Genomic DNA, 22,953 nt, shown 5'->3' with positions numbered 1-22,953 from the left:
TATTAGTAAGACTGAGCACTACTAGTCAAAAATGGGAATGCAAAAGGAAATTTAAAAACCATTCTATTGTGCCCTGGCTAATTTGGCTCAGCGGTTAGAGCATCGGCCCACAAACCAGAGAGTCCCAGGTTCAGTTCCCACTAAAGGCATGTACTGCGGGTTGCAGTTTGTCCCCAGCCCTGGTTGGGGTCATGTGGGTGGCAACCGCTTGATGTGTCTCTCTCACATTGATGTTTCTCTCTCTCTCTCTCTTCTTCCCTCTCTCCCTCCAGCTCTATCTGAAGATAAATGCAAAAATGTCCTCAGGTGAGGATTAAAAATAAAAACCATTCTATTGTGAATGAACTCAATATACAGCTAAAAAGATAAGGCAATTATGAAACAGACAGCAATTAAGGACATAAGAATATTTAAACTATCTTATATCATTCAAATATTGATTTACTTTTATAGGATCAAGGCTGAGAAGCTAAAATAATTTTATGATTAATAAAACTCTTATTAGAACAAAGATGGTGACTAATGTCACCATTTAGTAAGCGAATAATAACCAGTTCAAACAACTAGAAGGATAATGAGCTCAAGCAAGATCTTTACCTTCAAAGAACAGAGATTATACCGATAGTGGTAAATATCTACTTTTTTACAAAATTATATGTTTCTAACCCTTTAGAAAGTTTCCACTATGCAGAAGACTAAAGATATATCAAATGAAAGGAAAAAGAAGCGGCCATAAAAGGAAAAGCAGGGAGAGAAAAACTAATTCTTATGGACAAATAAAAGCAGAGTAAAGAAAAAATGAACATGAAACAATATTACATTGTCCTTTGGGTTGATGATTGTAAAATATTTATTGAAAAAGAGATGGGAGAGAGAAAAGTGGAAGCAAAATGTCTGTGATAACAAAAACAGGTACAGGTTATGGATAGGAAGTGTGTAGTCAATCCCAACAATCACAATGCAATAACTTCCTTTCTCATAAGAAGCCAATTGGATGTTTTTAGGTTCTACCAAAATCTGGGTGCTCCCCCTTACAAAAGACAAACTATAATTAAGTAAAAGTTAACATCTGTAGAACTTTTCACTCAAAATCTTTTTACATTTCTGTTAGAGAAGAAAGAAAACCTAGTTCTTCAGTGTCCCAAGTGAAGATACAGATTTCTGCTGCAGGGGAGGTAACAAATGGGGTCACAACATCCCTTCCTTTGAAACAATCACCTGGATACATCCATGGAGTTTGCTTGAAGGTTTAGGCCAAGTCCTTCAAGTCCAAATCTATGGGGTTATGTAAGTTCTATAAATTCCAAGGTCCTGAGATTGCTCAGACTACAAGGACCCTACCTTCGTAAGAGGGTTGGAAGTATTGTGGCCAGTATCTAAATATTAGATAGCATTGTTTCAGAGAGTCTCTAAACTATAAGACTGAAGCATGATGGGCCACAGGCATGTATGGATGCAACGTGGTGGAAATTCAGGGTAGTGAAGACTGTGTCTGGGTGAGTGGGCTGGGGAAGGCTTCACCTAAAGGGGTCACATTTAGGTTATATCTTAAAGCACGAAAAGAATTTGAACAGACAGTCTTGGAGTTGGGGAAAGGGGTGTGGGATGAGGTAGGAGAGGTTATAATTTCTAGGCCATGGTAACATTGTTAGAGCAAAGGGATGGAGACAAGAGTTCAAGGGCACATCTGAAAATTAAAACCATCATGATGATACCAGATGAAATTTAATGGGAGAGAAAATTCCTATCATGATTATGACAGAATACAGCATTTGACAGAACATACCAGAAACCTGCATCCTCCGATTATCTAATAGATAAAAAGTCCTACAATATGTTATCTTGCAGTAAATGTATAGAGTTTGCAAACATCTACTAATATAAATTTGCAATAAACATGTTCCTTAAATTTGTACTTTGTGACATGACATTTTATTTAAAATAATTTTTTTTCTTTATTGGTTTTAGAAAGAGAGGAAGGGAGAAGGAGCGAGAAATAGAAACACTGATGAGAAAGAACATCGATTGGTCACCTCCTACATGTCTTGCACTGGGGATCTGGCCTACAACCTGGGCATGTGCCCTGACCAGGAACTGAACCAGTGACCTCTTGGTACATGGGTCGACGCTCAAGCACTGAGCCATACGGCTGGGCTGTGATATGACATTTTATAATAGGAGAAATTAAGTTTATAATACTTATTCAACATTTACTATAGGCTTACTGAAACAGACATTAACGTTTGCCAAGCTCTCCCCCTCTAACCCTCAGTATGGCTGGTTATAGAGGGAACAGCCTTGCTTATAAAACATGGTTCCACTGCTCTGACTCACTAGTCAGGGGCATACACCTGCCCCAAGCTGGACCAATAAGAGTTCCTTAAGTGGAATAAAGATACATGTAGCTGCAGGCATCTGTGTATCTTCTTACAAACTGGGAAGTGGAGAAAGGCAGTCTGCAGAGCAAAGAACAAAGCACAAACGCCAGGAACAGAGAGAAAAGAGGAGCCTAACAGTAGTTTTATCCGTGGTTCCAGTCTGTTTCTAAGGCCTGGCTGCACTACTGCTAAAAGCTATGCAGAGCCTAACCCACACAACCATAAACAGGGGCCCTGACACCCACCAATGAAACTACCATGGTATCCTCAGAATGAGCACCCCTTTTTTGCTTAAGCTAATTTTAGTCAGTACCTGTGTCAAATAGATTCTAGCTTACCAGGCATTGTCAGAGACTGTTTCATACAAAACCTCATTAAACTCAAAGTGCTTGTATTTATCAAACTAGAAAGCTACAGAAACATTAGAAAGGATGTAAAGTGTTTTTTCTGTGGCTTAACCTGTGTCAGCTGTCCTGAATTTTGTTGAAAACAAAAGGAAGCTTTCTATTAGAGTAGAAATACTATTTCTAGTATTTTTTGATACAACATACATAAAAAAGTTTATCAATTATAAAGAATTTCTGACATGTATAAACTAAGCAGCAATTACAAGAGCTGAGCCATGAGTCAATACACAGACGATTGCAAACAGCCAGCATTTAACTTCACCAATACTGTCAGACACAGGTGAAAAACTTCCAGCTATAGGTGCCACATCTATCTTGTGGAGAGCAATTCAGTAAAAACACCAAGATAGCCTTTAAGAGCTTCCACACTCTGACATCTCTTTTAGCCTTTCTTGTATCTAGGTAGGATGCCTTATTTTCACCTGAGGGAAAAACAACATTGATTTTTTAATCCCTTCCTAACGTGGACATAATTTTATACAATGGACAAAAAGAAGATATATTTTAATAACAAATCAATATAAACTGTTCTCTCCTACACAAACTTGTAACATTGAGCAAAAAACCAAAAATGCAAGAAGGAGTAAAAGAGTCATTAAGTAAAAGATCCAAAAATACTGTGACCAGGTTATACTTTCAGCATTCTTTCATTAAATAAGTTTCTGAAAAAGACATCATGAGGACTATTTTGGTAGAGTAGCGGGGCAGAGAAGGGAGAAATGACACAGTAATATGTATACATATGTACCGGACGGATGCCAGTGTAAAACTGAACTTTTAATAGCAGGCTTTTAAATGCAGATAACCATTCCGAGTCTTCCTGGCCCATAATGTGTATCACTATCTATTCTATCAGAATTCTCATTATATTAGAATATAAAAGATGTCCATTACTTTCAGACACATGCGTGTATTCTATAAATCTCTCCTGAAATCGGTGTCAACATTTTCAGAAAGATCAATGTTGACCTAAGAAACACTTTAATGTAATCTATAGCAAAGCTACTAAGAAAGAAAAGCAGTGGATAGAAATGCACTAATTGATTCACTTACTCATTCAAATGCTTAGGCACTGTGTCCTGGGTGTGGGAAGTAGAGCTGTGACCATCACAGATGAGCTTCCCTGGCTTCATGTAAGCAGGAAAGCTAGGCATGAACAAATAATTACGATAATACTTGTGTGACTTAATAGGAGTCACCTAGCATTTAGAGATCAGGAAGATATGCCTAAAACACAAATTTAACACTGGAGGATGAGTAGGAGTTTGCTAGACCAGGTTAGAAGTGGAGGCAATATATCTAACCAAGAGAGCGTGGGTCTGAAGGGAGGAGATGCGAGCACGATGTATTTGGAGAACTGAAGAAAGTCCAGTATTACAGCTCTTTGACAAGTTCAGTCTATGTGAAGAGGGAGAGGAGTTCACTCAACTTAAAAGATCTTTCAAAGGCAAGAAGCAATTCCACCACCAATTTCATGCCCAAGATGGTCAAAAATGCTAACTGTGGTATAAGAATTTGAATGTGCTAATTCATGCTATAATGTGACTGAAAACTTGAATGCAAATAATATTTAATACATGTTGATACATTCAAGCCCCCTTTAAAAAAACACCACAATTTCATTTCATGAATATTAGCATAAGAGGGATGTTTTTTCCCTTAAAAAACAAAAAAACCCTACAATGTCAAATGTTTCAAATTATTTCCAAGTTTGATTGTTTGCTGTAAAATATACCACTTACAAAAAAATTTCATAAAGATACATGTATTTGTAAACCATTAAGTGCTTCTCCTTTCATAGGCCACTTCTATAATATCCATATTCCCCCAAAGCTCAAGTGCTCAAAGCCTAAAACCACGTCCATCAAGTACAAACCCAGGGTGTCTGCAAATAGACTTCTCCCACTGATACATTTATTTGCTTAGATTGACCCCAAATGGATGGTTATAAAAGATACAACATCCAACTTCTGAATGCCTAAGCATAATGGGAAAAATGGTGAGAAGTACAGAAACCAGACTGACTTGGGCAGCACAAGTATTAGCTCCAAGTTCCAGGGCATGCTCAGCCCCGCCTTGCTGCCTGCCCAGGCCCAGAGCCAGGATCTAAGGGGAAAGGTCTCTGGACTATTTCTTTCCCACTTATACAAGCAAACTGAAACCAGGTTCCCCTTTCTTCCTTCATTCCTTTTCTAGTATGGTTGATGAGGGCCCTGAGCCAGCCACCCAAGAACCAGGATAAGGTTAAATGGGGAAGAGAAACTATACTAACACAACTATTTTGAGGTGGCCCAGGACTGGATGACTTCAGGTCAGTGATGGCCTTGAAAACAAAAGAGCTTCATACAGGAACTTTCTTTTCTGAGAAGCATGGTGACAGGAGACGGCTAAGTGACAAATAGCATCTGACAGTAGAAGAGGGGAGTCTGAAAGTTCAATCTCCATCATTAACCATGTTGGAAGGACATTTCCTACTCATTGCAATATTCAGTGACTACTACACTGAATCTCCACTGCTTTCATTTTTTAAAAAAACTGAAAACATATACTCGTTCAGCTATAACACAGGTTTTTATAGACTGGCCGAGGAACTAGGCACAATGTATGTGAGAAACTCCGTGTTCCTGCCATGTCAATACCGTATACCCGCGCTTCCTCCTCCAGGTCTCTTCTCAGTGTCAGGCCAGCTCTCCAGGTGCAACTACTTTCTCGTAGGTTCCAGAGGTTTGGCCTGCTTTTCCCTCCTTTTTAAAAACCCCTCCACCACCTAGGGTTTGTTCTGGTTCCCTAATTCTTATTACCACAGAAAAGCACACTATTCTTTCTTGTTGAAGGACCCTCTGGCTGGTAAAGATCTTCTGCAGGGATCAGAGTAACAAATACAAAGATTCTAAAAATAATTAGCTCATAAATTGAAAATTTCAAAAGTACATGCCTGAAATTTGTTTATGCCAATTAAATACACTGGATGTTCTGGGATTATTCAAATGATAAAAATGGTTTTCAAAAACCATTCTATTAATGCAGCATCCAAACTTTCACTTGGATTTACAAAATTTGGTTGCTGTTTTCATGAGAATACAACATGGTCAAAGAAACTAAAACTACATGCTAAGGATTTCCAGGTGACTAAAAATCACCATTTTTGATGGGCCACTGTACAAATCACCTTTACTTGGCTTGCTTTGGGACATGACAACTGTATTCTGAATATCAAGAACCCAGGCAATTATGACTAGTGCATTAAAGATTTATCCCCAAACTTAATTACAATTAAGAGGTTAAGATTTCTAAAACTAGAACAACATTCATATTAAATAAATTATTGAGCTGTTGCAAGGGGAACTTCTATGTACAATATCTCAGCACAGAATGTGTTTAGAGATGTAACTGGCCATTTTATTGAATACCAGATGTGAGATCAATTTGATTATGGTTACAGGACACAAATCACTGCCAAACTAGGGACCAATAGCTTACTGTCCATCTCAATTAGAAGCAGCAACACGCTGCTGAAGATCTAGGGCCAGATTTTATATATTATCACCCATCACCTTTAAAATCAGAACCATAACTGACGATCCTACGAAGTCCATTAGTGCCATGCTGAACACTGACAAGAAGAAGCATATGCTCTTGTTCACATTCATTTTCTTGTTCACATTCATTTTCTCCCTTGCTTCTCCTTTCTTCCCCTTTCCACAAACACACTTGAGTGTGAAGTAACATGTAGCTCAATTATGAAGTGAATGAGTTACAACTAGAGCATTATTACTCAATTTCTACTTATAAAGCACATTTCAATAAATTACTATCTGGAGAGCATTTAAGATGTTGCTTCCTAGCAATGTCATCAGTTTGGCTAAAATAAACTCTTATAAAAATTTTTAAAAATTATAATTCTAAAATGTTAATAAAACAATTTCTAGGTTCTAGAATGAAAAAGGAAACACTTATGAAACGGAAGAAAATTCTGAGTCTCTGAAGGGTCATTCTGTATCAATCTAACCTACTTTTTTAAGCATAAGCAGTTTTAACAGCATAGACGATGCAAACAAATATTTCATGGGACCTTCAACTACTGGATGATCATGTATTGTTGCTTCCATGGACTCAGCGAAATTCTCACTCATCTTCCATTTAGGCCCATCACTCTAACAGAAAAGAGGAAATACTCTATTTATTAGCTATCTTCTTTGAAACTCTTATCGGCAAAGAGGACTCACAATTTAGATGTACAAGACCATACCGTTTCCACCCCCACCCCCACCCCCACCTCACAGAAAGTATAACTCTTAAAACAGATATATGGTATAAAAATTACTGTCAACTCCCACAGAACTTTTAAAAAACCTATCATTAAAGTTTAATTCATAAAGGTTTAAGTTAGATCAGTTCTTAAACCTATAAGCCAAATAAATGAAAATAATCTGTCAGGTGAAGAGAACTGCTACTATAGAAGTAAATTTTCACACCCCTGTCCCAAATGACAAAATTATATTAAAAAAAAAAAAGAAGTTTTAAAGGGACATATGTGAATAGTATGTATTAAATAAATCTTAAATTCTCTCACATGGAAAATGTAAACATTTTCTTTGTCAGCAGAATACCTCAATTTTCAGTAATCACCTCTTAGTGGATAGTTAAAAAACAAAAACATTGAAATCAGCCCCTCCTCAGCACTAGCACATATTCAAATTTTTTGAAGTAAAACTGCAATGTCTGTGATGGCTCATATTTAGTGTTGGGTCTGAATTCTGGCTCTAACGTTGCCTAGTTTTGTGTGGTCTCAAACAAGTGATTTAGCTTCTCTGAGTCTTATTTTTAAAAAGGGGATACTAATATCCTGCCCCATTGGGTTGTTGTCAGATTAAATGAAACTATGAGAATGAACGTCTAACACAATGCAGGCCCTTCCATTATCTCTCTTCAGGTGGGTTAGGAAGACTTCTTTCTGGGGTGAAAACATCTGATTACCTGGTCTCTAAAGCAACTGGATGGTAAATTAGGACTGCATCCTTTGGTAGCCTCATCTGAGAGACAACAAAGACAGAAATAAATGCTGAAAAAGTAAAGTCCACTATACAAATACAACTGACCTAAGAAGTCTAAAGAATAAAAATGGTCCTCTTCTCAGGTTCAAAGGCTGTTAGGAAAGTAATCACATCCAAATGATTACCCTGCAATACACTTAGGTTTCTCTTTCTCTCTCTCTTTTTAAATCTGATTGAAGTCTCCACTAATGTTTTGATTTGAATCTAATTTATATTTTATAAAACCATTCCACTGAAATAAAAGCTCTGAAAAGTAGGCAAAGTCTGAGGTTGTTATGGAAACAACAGTGGAACATTTGCCCTTTTCAATTCCTTTGTCGAATAAACAGCTCTGATTATGTATCACTAAGTCAACCCTCAGTTTCATATATTATCACTGTACTTCTTCTGTAGGGTGATTTACATTTTATTAAGAAAGTATGAGGGCTGTAGGAACAGATTATATATATATATATATATTTTAAAGACAAAGAGAATCTTTTATTTCTTTCTTTATAATTTTTTTATTCCTCACCCGAGGATATTTTTCTATTTCTCATCATATAGAGTGAAAAAAAGGGAGAGAGAAAGAGAAACATCGATGTGATAGAGCCACATCGACTGGTTGCCTCTGTCACACGACCTGACCAGGGCCAGGGATGAACTGCAACCAAGGTACGTGCCCTTGACCAGAATCAAACTCGCAACTCATTGGTCCACAGGCTGATACTCTAACCACTGCGCCAAACTGGCCATGGTGGAACAGATTTTTTTGATCAGATTTTTTTCATCAAACTTACAGAAAAGTTGCAAAATAGTACAAAGGGTTTCCACTAATCCTGAATCCAGATTTTCCAACTGTTAATATTTTGCTACATCTGTTTATCTTTCTCTCTCTCTCTCTGCATTGTTTTCTGAACCATTTGAAAATAAGTTGCAGACATGATGCCACCTTACCCCTAAATATTTAAGTGTTTATTTCCTAAAAGGGACATTTGCTTATATAAACAGTATAAGTATCAAAGTCAGAAAATTAACATTGATACAATACTATTCTCTACTCTGAAGACTTTATTCTAGCTGGAAAGCAATTTAAAAATATTTACCAATTATTTTTGCAAAATCTTTGAACAAGAAATCACACTGATTAGAGGTCAGCAAACTACAGCCTGTGGGCTGTTTTTATTTATTTTTTATTTATTTATTTATTTATTTATTTATTTATTTATTTATTTATTTATTTATTTATTTTTTATTTTTTTATCCTCACCCGAGGACATTTTCCCATTTTTTTGTTCAGGTAGAGTGGGAGGGAGAGAGAGGAACAGAGAGAGAGAGAGAAACATCGATGTGAAAGGAACACATCGAGTGGCTGCCACCCGCACGACTGACCAGGGCCGGGGACAAACTGCAACCGAGGTACGTGCCCTTAGCGGGAACCGAACCCGGGTCTCTCAGGACCGCAGGCCGACGCTCTAACCGCTGAGCCAAACCGGCCAGGGCTGTTTTTATTTATTTATTTTAATCCTCACCTAAGGATGTTTTTATTGGTTTTTAGAAAGAGAGGGAGAGGGAGAGAGAGAAACATTGATGTGAAAAAAAAACATCAATTGGTTGCCTCTGGTACATGCCTCAACCAGGGATTGAACCTTAAACCTAGGTGTATGTGCCCTGACCAGGAATCAAACCTGCAACTTTTTGGTGTACGGAATGACCTTCCAACCAACTGATCCACTCAGCCAGGGCTGTGGGCAGTTTTTTTAAAAAAGTTTTATTGGCAAAAACCCACACTCATTTATTTATCTGTTGTCTCTGGTTACTTTTAGAAGTCAAAACAGCAGAGGTGAGTAGTTGTGACAGTAACTGGTCCACAAAGTCTAAAATATTTACTATTAAAAGTATGCCAAATCTACAGATGATGTATTAATATTATACACTTGAAACTTACGTAATCTTATTGACTAATGTCACCCCAATAATTTAATTTTAAAAAGTGTGCCAAACCATGACTTAAAAAAATAAATATACACACAGTGACAATATAGATTTCTTTACAACATTTAAAAATTGCAAAAAGTCTAAATGTTCATCAATAAGTGTTGGTTAAATAAATTATGATACCAGGCAAGTTTTCTTTAATTGGGCAAAAAGTATAGAGTTCATGCCAATTTCCAAACATATATCACTTTTATCTTACAGAACTTGCTGATTTTGTTAGATTATGCCTGTTTCCTCAAATTTCAAAATAAAATATTATCACAAAAATTAAAACTCTGCTTCATGATACCTGCTTCCTTATGCTCAATGGTTTCCTACTTAGACTTCTAACAATATTCTCAGTGTTGCTCAATTTATAAAAGAGAATTCACACATTATTCATTTAGAAAACAAGCCATATGTCCATACTCTTAGAATCACCAGACAATCTTTAATATAACGAGTTACCCAGAAGTAGTCTTATTTGCAGTGATTAATAAAACCTTATCTCCTCCAGTATAGATTACACTGTTTATATAAAATAGCTTTCAAATATAACCACCTATTTGTTTAGTACAACCCAATATCAATGTAAATCAACATGCTTCCAAATGGGAAACAGAGCTGTCCCCAAACCCACTTTAACCTTTATTCATGTTCAATATTTATGTGGAGAAAAACTCAACACGTCACGGAAAAAGACTGATTTAATAGGACATATGAATCAAGTGTTGTTGCCAACCTTTCCACTTGTTTGTTTGAAGATAATAAAAATTTCCACCTAGTTTTATTTTAGCCTGTTTATTTTAAAGTACCTTCAATTACTTCACATTTATAGTAAAATACAAAGGTGAGTGCTAGAGATCCCAAACAGTTAAGTACCATGAACTACTCCTTCCTAAATGTTCTAAAACTATGTTACTAATTACAAATAATTACATTTTTTCCTGTGCTACATTAACACTCTTTATGCCTAAGAAGTTCTTAATTTTTCTTAAACCTTTCTGAAATTTAAATGTTTATTCATGCTTCATACTCAGCTGAAATGGACAGCGGCTAGTTAATCTCTATTCTTCTTATAGAAGCCCTTAATAAACTTGCTGATGTTCTTAAAAGTCACTATTTGGTCATCTTGTCTTTATAAAAACAAAACAACAACAAAACTACACTATCCCATGATTGAGGAAGCTATTCCTTTGTCCTCCTTACCTTATTAAAGGAAGGATTTAAAAGGAAATGGGGGCAGGGGATTTATAGAATATACAAAACATCAGATAGCATTAAAAACATGAGTGTGGCATTTAACTCAAGCTCAGTAACAGTTACCATGTGCCAGATACTGTGCTAAATGTTTTAAAGAATTTAACCTTTATACTGTTGTTATTATCTCTAGTTTAGAGATCATTAAATAACTTGTTCTTAGGCACAGAACTGGAGTAGAATAACCCGGATTTGAACCTACCGTTCGTGGAGCTGATAGAGTAATTAATAATACCAGCTCTGGAGTCACACTGCCTGGGTTTGCAGACTGTCTTTATCACCTGCTAGCTGGGTGATTTGGGTAAGTTACTTTCTCTCTTTGTGTCTCAGTTTCCTCCTATATAAAATGGAGATGATAAGGGGGGTTGCTACGCCTGTTCTCATGGGGTTGTTATAAGAATTAAGTGGTTAATGCATGTAAGTCTTAAAATCATGACTGGCACAGAGAAATTGCTATCTTGTTATTGCTCCTGACTTCCACTGGACTGAAAACATGTGAGCAGGCAGTTGTATACTAATGCAGGATCTCTGATAACACCTCTCTAATATTTTCCTAAATTGTTTATTTCCTAGTTGTGCATCCTGTATCTGAGTGTATGACTCAGAAAATGAGCTATTTGGCTAAGTGGGTTTCTATGGGAAGGTGCTACTGTGCCTTAAATAGGATATTTTAGCTCATGACAAAGAACGGACTGGGTAAATCAGTTTTACATGGATCACAGAATACTGGAGGGTCCTAAGAAATATAATCCAAAACAATGTTTAAGTTTTATTTCCTCAACTAGCTCTCAAAAGCTCTTTTAAAAGAGTATTTTAACCTTACTACTTCCTTGTAAAACCATTCTGTTTCTTTTTATTCTATCTCAAAAGAGATATAAAAATAGAGTATAGTCCTGGCTGGTCTGGCTCAGCAGTTAAGAGCATTGGCCCATGGGCCAATGAGCTGGATGTTCGATTCTGGTCAAGGGCACACACCTCCCTTGGTTGTAGTTTGTCCCCGACCCTGGTTGGGGTCGTGCGGGAGGCAACCAGTTGATGTGTCTGTCTCACATCAATGTTTCTCTCTCTCTCTCTCTCTCCCCCTCCAACCCCCCACTCTATCTGAAGATAGAAAAATATCCTTGGGTGAGGATTGAAAAAAAATAGAGCATATACCCCAAATAAAGTGTTCAACTTACTAGATAAGACATTAAAACTTAAAATAACAAAATTGAAAATATAAAAAGAAAAACAAAGCAGCACATGAAAAAAAATCCATCTCTGGACTGACCTTTAATAATCACTGCTATACCTCTAACTCAACATGTCCACAATGAGATCATTCTCCTCTTCTTTTTCCTTCTTCATGGCTCGTCTTTCTGGCTTCTCTCATTCTCCAAACCCCCTCCATTTCCAGCTGTATCTAAGCCACATTGGTTCTAGTTTCCATTTGCATTGACTCACTGCCATCATTCTGGTTCAGACTTTCACTACCCCTCTCCTCTACTATTTCAAGTCTTTCACTTGTCAAATCATTTTTGACTTGACCCATCTGCTACTAGATTTGGTAAACATATTATTTATTATCTACTATATACTGGGTACTGTGCCAGACATTTTAATGTACAGAATCTCATTTATTCCTTACACAAACATGTGAAGCATTATTAGTCCCATTTTATAGAGGAATAAAGTACTATATTTGTGGATGAGAAGGGTCTGGGGACTTTAAGATCATGCTGCCAATAAGTGACCTAGTTAAGACTCAAAATTCAGAGACAAGTCTGTCTAAAGATAGACGTGAGATCACTTTCCTGATTTTCCCGAAAGAATGCTGTCCCCCCACTTCACTGGAACATTACTGTACTTCATTCCGAAACCCCCTTAGACTTCACATGCTAGCAGTAGTACTGAAGCTACCTGCACCTGTGGATCTTATTTCCTCACTGCTTGTCTTCGCGAAGGAAAGGACCATTTTCACACTGCCTTCTACCTCATACTCACTTTCTTCTTTTTCATACTCAGTGTCTTACACTGGTTTAATTTGGAGAGTTGATGTTTCTGTATCTTAACCTAAGTTTCTACTCTTTACACAGTATTTCAAAATCATATTAAATACACTTAGAATATATGAACCAGAGAACTGTATTCTTCATTTTTAATCAAGATAAACTTTAAGGGTGGAAATACTGCATAGGATTTACTACTAAAGCTCAAAAGCATTTAGTTTATTTAAGAAGCCAAATTATAGAACATTATATATGTGGTTAAAATTTACTGAGTCCCTACTGTACTTGCAAATATTATCAAAGTGAACTAAACCAGAGTTTTCATAAAAACTGACATTTTCCAAAAAGCTTTATTTGCTTTACTTTTTCTCTTCCTTTGATAAGATTAAGACTGTAAATGGCAAGTGGTTAAACAGAAGTACCAAAATGCTATCTGCAAGGCATCTGGCCTTAAACAAACATGCCAAAATGCCAACTCAGAAGCACCTCGCCTAATGTATTTATAACTGTGTGTGTCTCAGACATTATTACTTGAAGTCAAAGTTCTTTAGGGAGGTCTTTTAGACTCTTTGTATGTACATTCAACAATTTGTAGCTAGATCTGGACAGGTATTCAGTAAGACTTCTAAAACTCTCCAAAGCTATAAGGGAAGTAAGTAAAACTTTGGATTACACAGTCATTTTATTTAGGTTACTTTAAACTATATACACATAGAGTTAGAAGTTCTTTTGATGTTTTCAATAATGGCATTAAAAACATCAAAAGAATTATTAACATAATAGTTATTAGCACCATAGTCATTATGTACCATATTTATAAACTAAAATCCTCCCTCTAAAAACTAGGTTTAAAAAAATGTTTAACAAAGGGAATACTGAGCAATAAATCTCATTCTGTGAATTTCCTCAACCTAAACATTTTTATTTGGTTAAGACATACATCAGAGATAGCTCAAAGGGAGAAAGAGACAGCAATGTGACTAAGCCATGCTGAAACCTGAATGTCTGGAAGAAAAAGGGTTGAGGGTAAATGGAGGGTTATGGCCAGAAAGCCAGCTTCAATCTTCCCAGAAATATTTATTAAATACCCACTAAATGCCAAGTGCTATGAGCCAAAACAATTATGGTATATGTTGTAAAGGAAGATATTGGTGGAAATAATACTGATCAAATTTTCACAGAAATATAAATGTGAATTCCCAACAGTGATAAGCATTATCAAAGAGTTTTATGTTCATGGGGGAAAGTTACCCAGAAGAATGATGATTGGTTGGTGAATCAGTCAAGATCTGATAAGACAGAAAAAACACTGATTTGAAACAGAGGAACTCAGAAACAAGGAAATGGCTAGTCAGCAATAGAAAAACAGAACCAAACAGGACAGTAAAGCAACTCAGATACAGTGGAACCTGGCTTCTCAAACTTAATTTGTTCCAGAAGGCTGTTCAAAAAGCAATTTGTTTGAGAACTGAATCTATTAGAAATAATGTAAATTGAATCAATCCATTCCAGACCCCCAAAAGCAAACATACACAAAAATATTCACAGTATAATTTCTTGAGATGTTAACAACTCGAGGTTTGGTGGTACACTGACTCATACACACTCTCTCCTTTGCTCGTCACCTGAGAAACACATGACTGATCATACAGATATCATCATGAAAGGGTTGTTGGGTCAAGAATCAAAGTTTTGGCCCTGGCCGGTTTGGCTCAGCGGTTGGAGCGTCCGCCTGCGGTCCGGAGAGACCCGGGTTCGGTTTCCGCTAACGGCGCGTACCTCAGTTGCAGTTTGTCCCCGGCCCTGGTTGGTCGTGCGGGTGGCAGCCACTCGATGTGTCCCTTTCATATCGATGTTTCCCTCTCTCTCTCTTCCTCTCTCTCCCTCCCACTCTGTCTGTACAAAAAATGGAAAAATGTTCTCGGATGAGGATTAAAAAAAAAAGAATCAAAGTTTTGTTTAAAAACTGAGATAATTTGGTTCAAGATGGGAGGCATTCGAGAACCAAGGTTTGACTGTATTAGCCACAGTCAGAAGTCACACCCAACCTTGGGCTGGAAGGACAGAGGGAGGATGAATACTAGTAGAGGCAGGAGCTGGAGCATCAGGCAGAAGCTGGAAGCATGGTGGGCCTGTCCTGTGAGAAGTATGGAGACATGGAGGAGAAATAGTCACTGTCAGACTTGTTATCCTTCCCCCACCCCTCTAGGACATTCATGTAACAACCACGACTAACCAGAAATTCTATTAGGTAAGAACACAGCATAAAAAGAAAATAGCATATGTACCCCTGTGAGGTCTACCAGCAAATATGTAGTGTGTAGTATTATAAAAGACCTTTTAAGTATCCTCCTTTTAGCATTTATCATCTGATTATCATCAGAAATGTGAGATTTATCTTCACAGCCTCATAGACTTAGTTCCTTGCTCAGTAAATTTGTTGATTATCCTACTGTTCACTTTTTGTATTTATATGCTTCCATTAATCATTCACCTACCCTTTGTCTTTTCAGCTGAAGATCACTAATTTTTTCCCATCCATTTATCTTTACATGGCTATCTTACTTCCAAGGTAATTTTAGTTCTTTCTTCCCACCTGATCCAGCTATTACAAATTTCCTGTATTACAGAAACCTGAAATGCACAAATAACTCTCTCTGAGAATTTCACGGCTTCTAAATAAGTATATTCATTTTATGGCACCTACTCACATAAATAGTTGAATCATATAGGATATTACACTTGGTCAAATTTACTGTTTCCCAAATTCTAAATTTACTGATTTGAGAAGCTTTGCTATGGATCTTCATCAGGTTTTCTGAAAGATGAAAATGCATTTACTATTTCCATTTCTTTTTTTTTTTATCCTTACCCGAGGACATTTTTCCATTTTTTGTTCAGGTAGAGTGGGGGGGGGGGGGGAGAGGAACAGAGAGAGAGAGAGAGAGAAACACTGATGTGAAAGGAACACATCGAGTGGCTGCCACCCTCACGACCAACCTGGGCCGGGGACAAACTGCAACCGAGGTACGTGCCCTTAGCGGGAACCGAACCCGGGTCTCTCAGGACCGCAGGCCGATGCTCTAACCGCTGAGCCAAACTGGCCAGGGCTATTTCCATTTCTTTAACACACTTGTTTGGGATCTTCATATTAGATAGAAATGATTTCTCTATATTCTATTTTCTCCCAACTACTTACCCTTTTCCTCTATTCAGCTGCCCTTGCCTTCACTCTGGAAGTAGAGGGAGACTTGCTGGGCTCTATAATAAGGCAGATCACCTCTGAATCACCTCAGTCTTGGGCAACTGAACATGGCTAATCTTATGATAAAGGCCCTTCTATTTAAATCCCTTCTCCCCATAGTTTCAGAGCTTTCCCTGACTTTGTTCTAAAATGATTCCACTGTCACCACTCCCAAACTGTCTCCTAATTATCAAAGTACCATTCACAGTCCAGTTTTTGTTAGTGGTAGTAGGATTTAATGGAACAAGTATAGATTCTACAAGTATTGCTCTTTGTATATGGCAAAAGTATGTCACAGACTCTAGGCATCATCTCCTCAAATGGCTCTTTAATTGTAAGAAAGAGTATGTTAAAAAAAAATTGAAAGAAGCCTGATATTAACTATTTTTCAGAATCAGATCCTTTCAAAAATGAGGGAAGCAACAGTGGAGAGAAAAAAAAGTACCACTCGAGTCAAACAGAAAGATAAAGTTCAGAATCTAAGAGGTAAAGTTCAGAATCTAAGAGGTGAGGTGAATTCTTCTGACTTCATAATTTTGGGTACAGCTGAAGCCAGTTGGAAGTTGCCAAATGATACCCTATCACCCTCTGAAAAGAATATACTGATTCTAATTAAGAGTTCCAAGTTATCATTTATAGATGCTCTCCAATTGTTAGCTGACTGCTCTTCAGGAATTTATTACTTCTTATTTTTCAGGCAGGTCTGAAATATAATGACATCTAATGCTTTGCACCACAATACCCTCTGGTACCTGCATATTGGGCTACGCAAAACACGAAGTGTTTCTTCTTCGTTATATTGAACACATGACTATTCCAGTATCTCTCTTCTGCCCATCTACTGTGTACTATATCCAAAGGACCCAGAAGATTCTTTTCTAATTCCATCTCCATTTCAAAACAGGAAGAAATCCATATTCTTCCTTCCTATTTGATAGTGTTATATTTGTGCCCACGTACTGACTTAACAGTTATTTGAATTTTTAACATTCTGTTTCTAATCACAGAAGGAAAGACCTGGTCTCTTATAAAGGACAAGTGCTTTCAAGTGTCTGAGTGCAGAGGGAACAGGGCCAAGATAAAATGAATATTAAAAAGCTTGTTTTTAAACTTAAAACTCATTTCATCCTTTTATTCATTTTATTTTTTATTTTATTTTATTTTTTTTGATCCTCATCCGAGGACATTTTTCCATTTTTTGTACAGACAGTGTGGGAAGGAGAGAGAGGAAGAGAGAGAGAGAGGGAAACAGCGATGTGAAAGGGACACATCGAGTGGCTGCCACCGCACGACCAACCAGGGCCGGGGACAAACTGCAACCGAGGTACCTGCCCTTAGCGGGAACCGAACCCGGGTCTCTCCGGACCGCAGGCGGACGCTCTAACCGCTGAGCCAAACTGGCCAGGGCTCATCCTTTTATTCAAATGAAGAATAAGGGAAAGAGCTAAACAGAACATGGGTGCCGCTGGCCCCGATGCCTTTTCCTCTACCCCAGCACTCCCAGACTCCCAGGTTCCGCAGCTCACTTTCATGGTGCCTTCTCCCTCCCTCCCCCACCTCCCATGGCCTCCAGCGGTGCCTTCTCCCCCCTCCCCCACCTCCCATGGCCTCCAGCGTTCCACAAAGAATGAAGCAATCTATTTGAAGAATGAAGTGACAGTGTGGATAAATGAGAGAAGAGATGGCATAGATGATACAGGCAGGATAGTTGAAACAGGCACAGAGAAGGTAAGAGAAAAGAACATTTACTCATAACATATTTGATGTCTAGAACTAAGGGTAAAGCAAATGGGTGATCAACTGCAAGGGAACCCCAATTCTGCGAAAGTAATATGCAGGATCACTCTCTTCAAAATTGTCTGTGTACTCATGTGATATTTATATGATCTGCTTGCTTTACCACACACAACAATGATTATGTATGTCTTAATATGTTTAATATGTCAGATCAATTTATTGTGAATTTTATTTGATGAGCACTATAAATTCTAGATATATATAGATGTTATTAGTTTCCTACTGAAATATCAATCATTACCTGAAAGTTTTAAAAATCTGAACTCCTTAAATCTATTCATTAGTGAAAGGGAAGCAAATTATCATCATATTAATTCCACATAGTGCTATGGAATGAAAATAAACTGCCTTGTCTCTTTTGGTGTAAGTGAACATATTTTTAGTATTGACTTTATCATTTCTTGCAAGAGAATCCTCTAATTTTTGTTTAAGCCTGATATCTACTTTATTTGTACCTCAGCTATCACATTTAATGGAATTCTCAAGAAGAATCTTTATTTTTTTTTATTTTTATTTTTTTTTTTATCCTCACCCGAGGATATTTTTCCATTTTTTGTACAGATAGAATGGGAGGGAGAGAGAGTGAGAAACATCGACGTGAAGGGACACATCGAGTGGCCGCCACCCGCACGACCAACCAGGGCCGGGGACAAACCGCAACCGAAGCACGTGCCCCTAGCGGGAACCGAACCCGGGTCTCTCCGGACCGCAGGCCGACGCTCTAATCGCTGAGCCAAACTGGCCAGGGCGAATCTTTATTATTTTTAAAAGACAAACATAAAATACCTCATTTATCCTATGAGCTCTTTTATTGTGCAAATGAGATAACAAGCAGGGCACTGACCTGAGTGTCTGATTTTGCTCCAAACTTGCCTTAGATTTCTAATGAGGTAGAGCGTAGGCTTTATGCAAGCTACTTGTTAAATTATTATTTTCCATTATTCTCTGATATCCCAATTTAAGAAAAATTCTCTTAAAAATAAAAAGTCATCAAATAGACTTAATTTTTTTCTTGTGGCAAGACCTAAAAGGTATTCATACCACCTAAAAGGTATTCATAATCTTCTACTTGTACAAAGGCTGAACAACTAAAATGAGCCCCTATATTTCCTTGCTGCTGGGAGAGGCCATGTGACTCAGTTCTAACCAATGAGATATAAGTGGAAGTCCCTGGGTAGAGCTTCCAGGAAAGAATTTAAAAAGGACAAAACCTGGGTGACATGTGCCTCTGGCATACCTTACTCCGCACACTTTTTCTTAAAAGGTGGATACCTAGGGGTGCATTAGATGTTTCGCAATCATGAGAACAAAACCCCTATGCTAAGGATGATGGAGGAGGAAGCCAGTGAGCCAGGCTCCTTGATTACATACTAACTGAGAGCTTATCACACAAGGCAAGTCTCTTTTTTGCGTAAGCCACATTCATTAGATTTTGCTAATACTTATAGCTAATGCATTACTACTGTTCTATTTCCAACCTGCAACATTTGTGCAAGTACTACATATCTAAAGTTTGTAATCTACTATTGATCTTCTATTAATGGCATGATAAGGTACATTATAATGCTTTAAAAACTCAAAGGTATCTTTAAAATATGGAAGGATTTAAGTTTCTTTCATTCTGCATATTCACTGAAATTAGTGACTGAGTCAATTTCAACATTCAAAAAACGTATCCTGCCAGTGTGGCTCAGTGGTTGAACACTGACCCATGCACCAAGAAGTCACCAGTTCAATTCCTGGTCAGGACATGTGCCCAGGTGGTGGGCCCAATCCTCAGTGGGGAGCATGCACAAGGCGGCCAATCAATGTTGTCTCTCATCAATGTTTCTATCTCTCTCTCCCTCAAATCAAGAGGAAAAAAAAACTAACTTAGCCTGGCCTGTGGGTTGAGTGTCATCCCATGGATTGGGAGGCCCTGGTTCAATTCCCGGTCAGTGCCTGGGGTAGTGGGCTCAATCCCCAGTAGGGGAGTGCAGGAGGCAGCCGCTTGCTGTATCTCTCTCATACTGATGTTTCTCTCTCTCTCCCTCTAAAAAAATCAATAAAAACATATTTTAAAAATTAAAAAAAAAAACTAATTTAAACCTGAAGACTGTATTTATAAAAATATAGTTTCCAAACTCATCAAAAACTTTAGCATACTTATTTTTAATACTCCTTTTTTCCTATTCAAATTTACAATATATTCCAAATCCTCTCCTGCAATGTTTTATGTCATCTTGAAGAGCACTCGAATTCTCCTCTGTAGAATTATTAAATTCAGACATGTGTAATTTAATACCTGAAGACACAACTGCTGCTGACATTTTCGACACCAGATGTAATTAGTAACCTAGAGTTATTTCTCTAAAACTACCGATGACATATGCTGAGATCTAAAATTATGATCAAGATGAAAGTCTTACTAATTTTTATTATAAAATATTAAAGCTGCCTAATCTTATATAATAAGGGAAACTGAAAATGTCAATAGCAATGTCAAGTTATGGCTATTTCATACCCGGACAAAACAATAATGTTTTTTCATGTATTTATATATTTCAGAACAAATTATAAAGCTGGTTATTTTATTCCTCTGAGGAGTTACTTCAAATGGGCTGAGATGTAACTTAAAAGAAAGTTAAGGCATGAACAACCACCAAAAAGGGAAAGAATTTCCTAAAACCACTATTTTGACCATGTCATTCGCATGTCTAAAATCTTCAATAGCTCATAACTACTTTCATAAATTCAAACTCTGTGGGTCAACCCATCTTCCCTTTCCAGCTTAATTCTCCTTACATTCCCACCTTGATCAAAATTACTCTATTCCAAAAGAATTTAACACTGCTCATTTTTTATGTAAGGATGTACACAATAGTTATTACAAAAAGAACTGGAAACAATTTAGCAGGGAACATCTATAAAAATACCACATAACCATTAAAAGTCATGTTCTTTAAGAGCATGGTGATATGTTTATGGGCCCATTTAAAACATGAAAATTGCAACCATTTTTTAAAATGCTATGAAGAATAATAGACTATTCTAGAAATACCAAAATGCACATTACTAGTATATAAAACAACTAGGTAAGTACAGTTCAAAAGGACCTATTCACTAGTATACTGAAAATATAATAGAGAAATAGTTTTCCTAAATATTGGCTATAAGTAATAATAAGATTGGCTATACTGCCACCAAGAGCTAAATGTGATAGAAACAGCTAAATACCTAAGTTATTAAATACATCTCTCAAGAATACAACTATAACTTATTCCTGCAAAAAACTATTGATGTGCTCAATAGATCTTATGTTTGAAAGATGAGAAGTAACCCCCAAGAGATTTGGGAATCCCAAGAAGCACTCTTGGAGTTTTATTATTACCAAACATAAGCTTAATATATGGAATCTTTTTTCTTAAAAATAAAAAAAGGCTGCAGGTTCCTTTATGGCAGAGATTTTTTTTTTTTCTCTTTCAGACATAAAATCCTGGGATTTTATTTCCAATGCAACACTTCATGGGCTTAATAAAGAAATTCTGCAGACAACATTTTGATAAATGCTCTAAATCTTTAATAGACTACTAGATTTATGCAAATTCCAAGAAGCGTATCATAATTTCTATTAAAAATTCTATAAAGAACATTCAGAAATACCAACTCAAATTTGGAAAAATATTAACTAAGTAACAATTTTTATTCATTTAACAATCCAAAGAACCCAACAAGTCCAATGAAAACATGTTGAGAATAAAGCAATTTATTTTTAATTCTAGCACTTAAAATATTTTAAAAGTCTTTATATTTTTCCCCCAAAGTCTTGCAATTTAGGTGACAGTCTCTTTCGAGATATCAAAAAAGAAACCAGAAAGCTAACTTCTTCACACACCAAAAGTATAACCCAAATCTATCCTCCTCTTTATATTTCCTTGGCTACCACCTAAAGTAACCAACACCTTACCTGAATGCCTCCTAACTGATCTCTCTTTAGGTTTACTCTTATCCTCCTACAATCCATTCTTTACACAGGCAGAATTTTTTTTTTTACAAAATGTACACAATATCTTGTCAGATGGGGAACATCTATAATACTCTCAATAAAGATAAAAAAACAACTATCCTACCACAAATAATAAAATTCAAACTCCTCGCCATGCCCTTTATGATTAAGCATGACTGCACCTCCCTGACCATACTCTACCTATACTAGCCTCCTTCCCGTTCCTCAGACACACCTGTCTTTACCTCTGCTGTTTCCTTTGCTTGAAGTGCCTTCCACTCCCTCATCCCCCAAACTCTCCACGTGGCTCATTCTTCCTTATGCTTCAGGTCGCATCTCCAGTGTGAGGTTTCAGATTTAGCAAACAAAAGTAGGGGACACACTTATACTAAAAAAATTATTCACTGTTTATCTTAAATTCAAATTTAACTGGGTGTCCTCTCCAGTGTCATGGCATCCTGCTCCAGTGTCATCTTCTTGGAGAATTTCTTGATTATCGCCAGAACTAGAGTCTCCTTTGCCATTACTCTTTCATCATAATCTTATTTTCTTCATCATCCTTGTCAATCTCTGGAAATTTCTTTGCTTAATTCTTTGGTTTACTCATTTATTGCTATGTTCCACCTCCATCCTTTAATGTGTAGTTCACCTCCCTCCTCTTCAAACCCTCACATCAAACCTTTGCCTGTGTTAGCACCACAAAAACAGGGTCTTTTCTTGTCTTCAATTGTTTCCTTAGCATCTAACACAGTGCCTAGTACAAAGTAATATCCGTTGAATAAAAGAATGCTTGAATTTATATGCTTTCTAAGGGATTTAGAAATGTTTCTAATTCCATACCAGTGAAACAGTTTTAAACTTCTGGAAGGAAATTAGACTAGGTT

The 22,953-nt window shown here is 37.0% G+C and overlaps 1 protein-coding gene across 1 annotated transcript in view; it reads right to left on the bottom strand.

Annotated features, from left to right (window-relative positions):
• PDZD8 (PDZ domain containing 8) overlaps positions 1-22,953 on the bottom strand; it is a 64,672-nt gene that overhangs the window by 13,673 nt on the left and 28,046 nt on the right. The gene's annotated exons all lie outside the window — the stretch shown is intronic.

This window comes from Molossus molossus, unplaced genomic scaffold, assembly GCF_014108415.1.
Source record: "Molossus molossus isolate mMolMol1 unplaced genomic scaffold, mMolMol1.p scaffold_m16_p_17, whole genome shotgun sequence".
Taxonomy (NCBI): Eukaryota; Metazoa; Chordata; class Mammalia; order Chiroptera; family Molossidae; genus Molossus; species Molossus molossus.
This window is presented reverse-complemented; position numbering and strand designations above follow the sequence as displayed.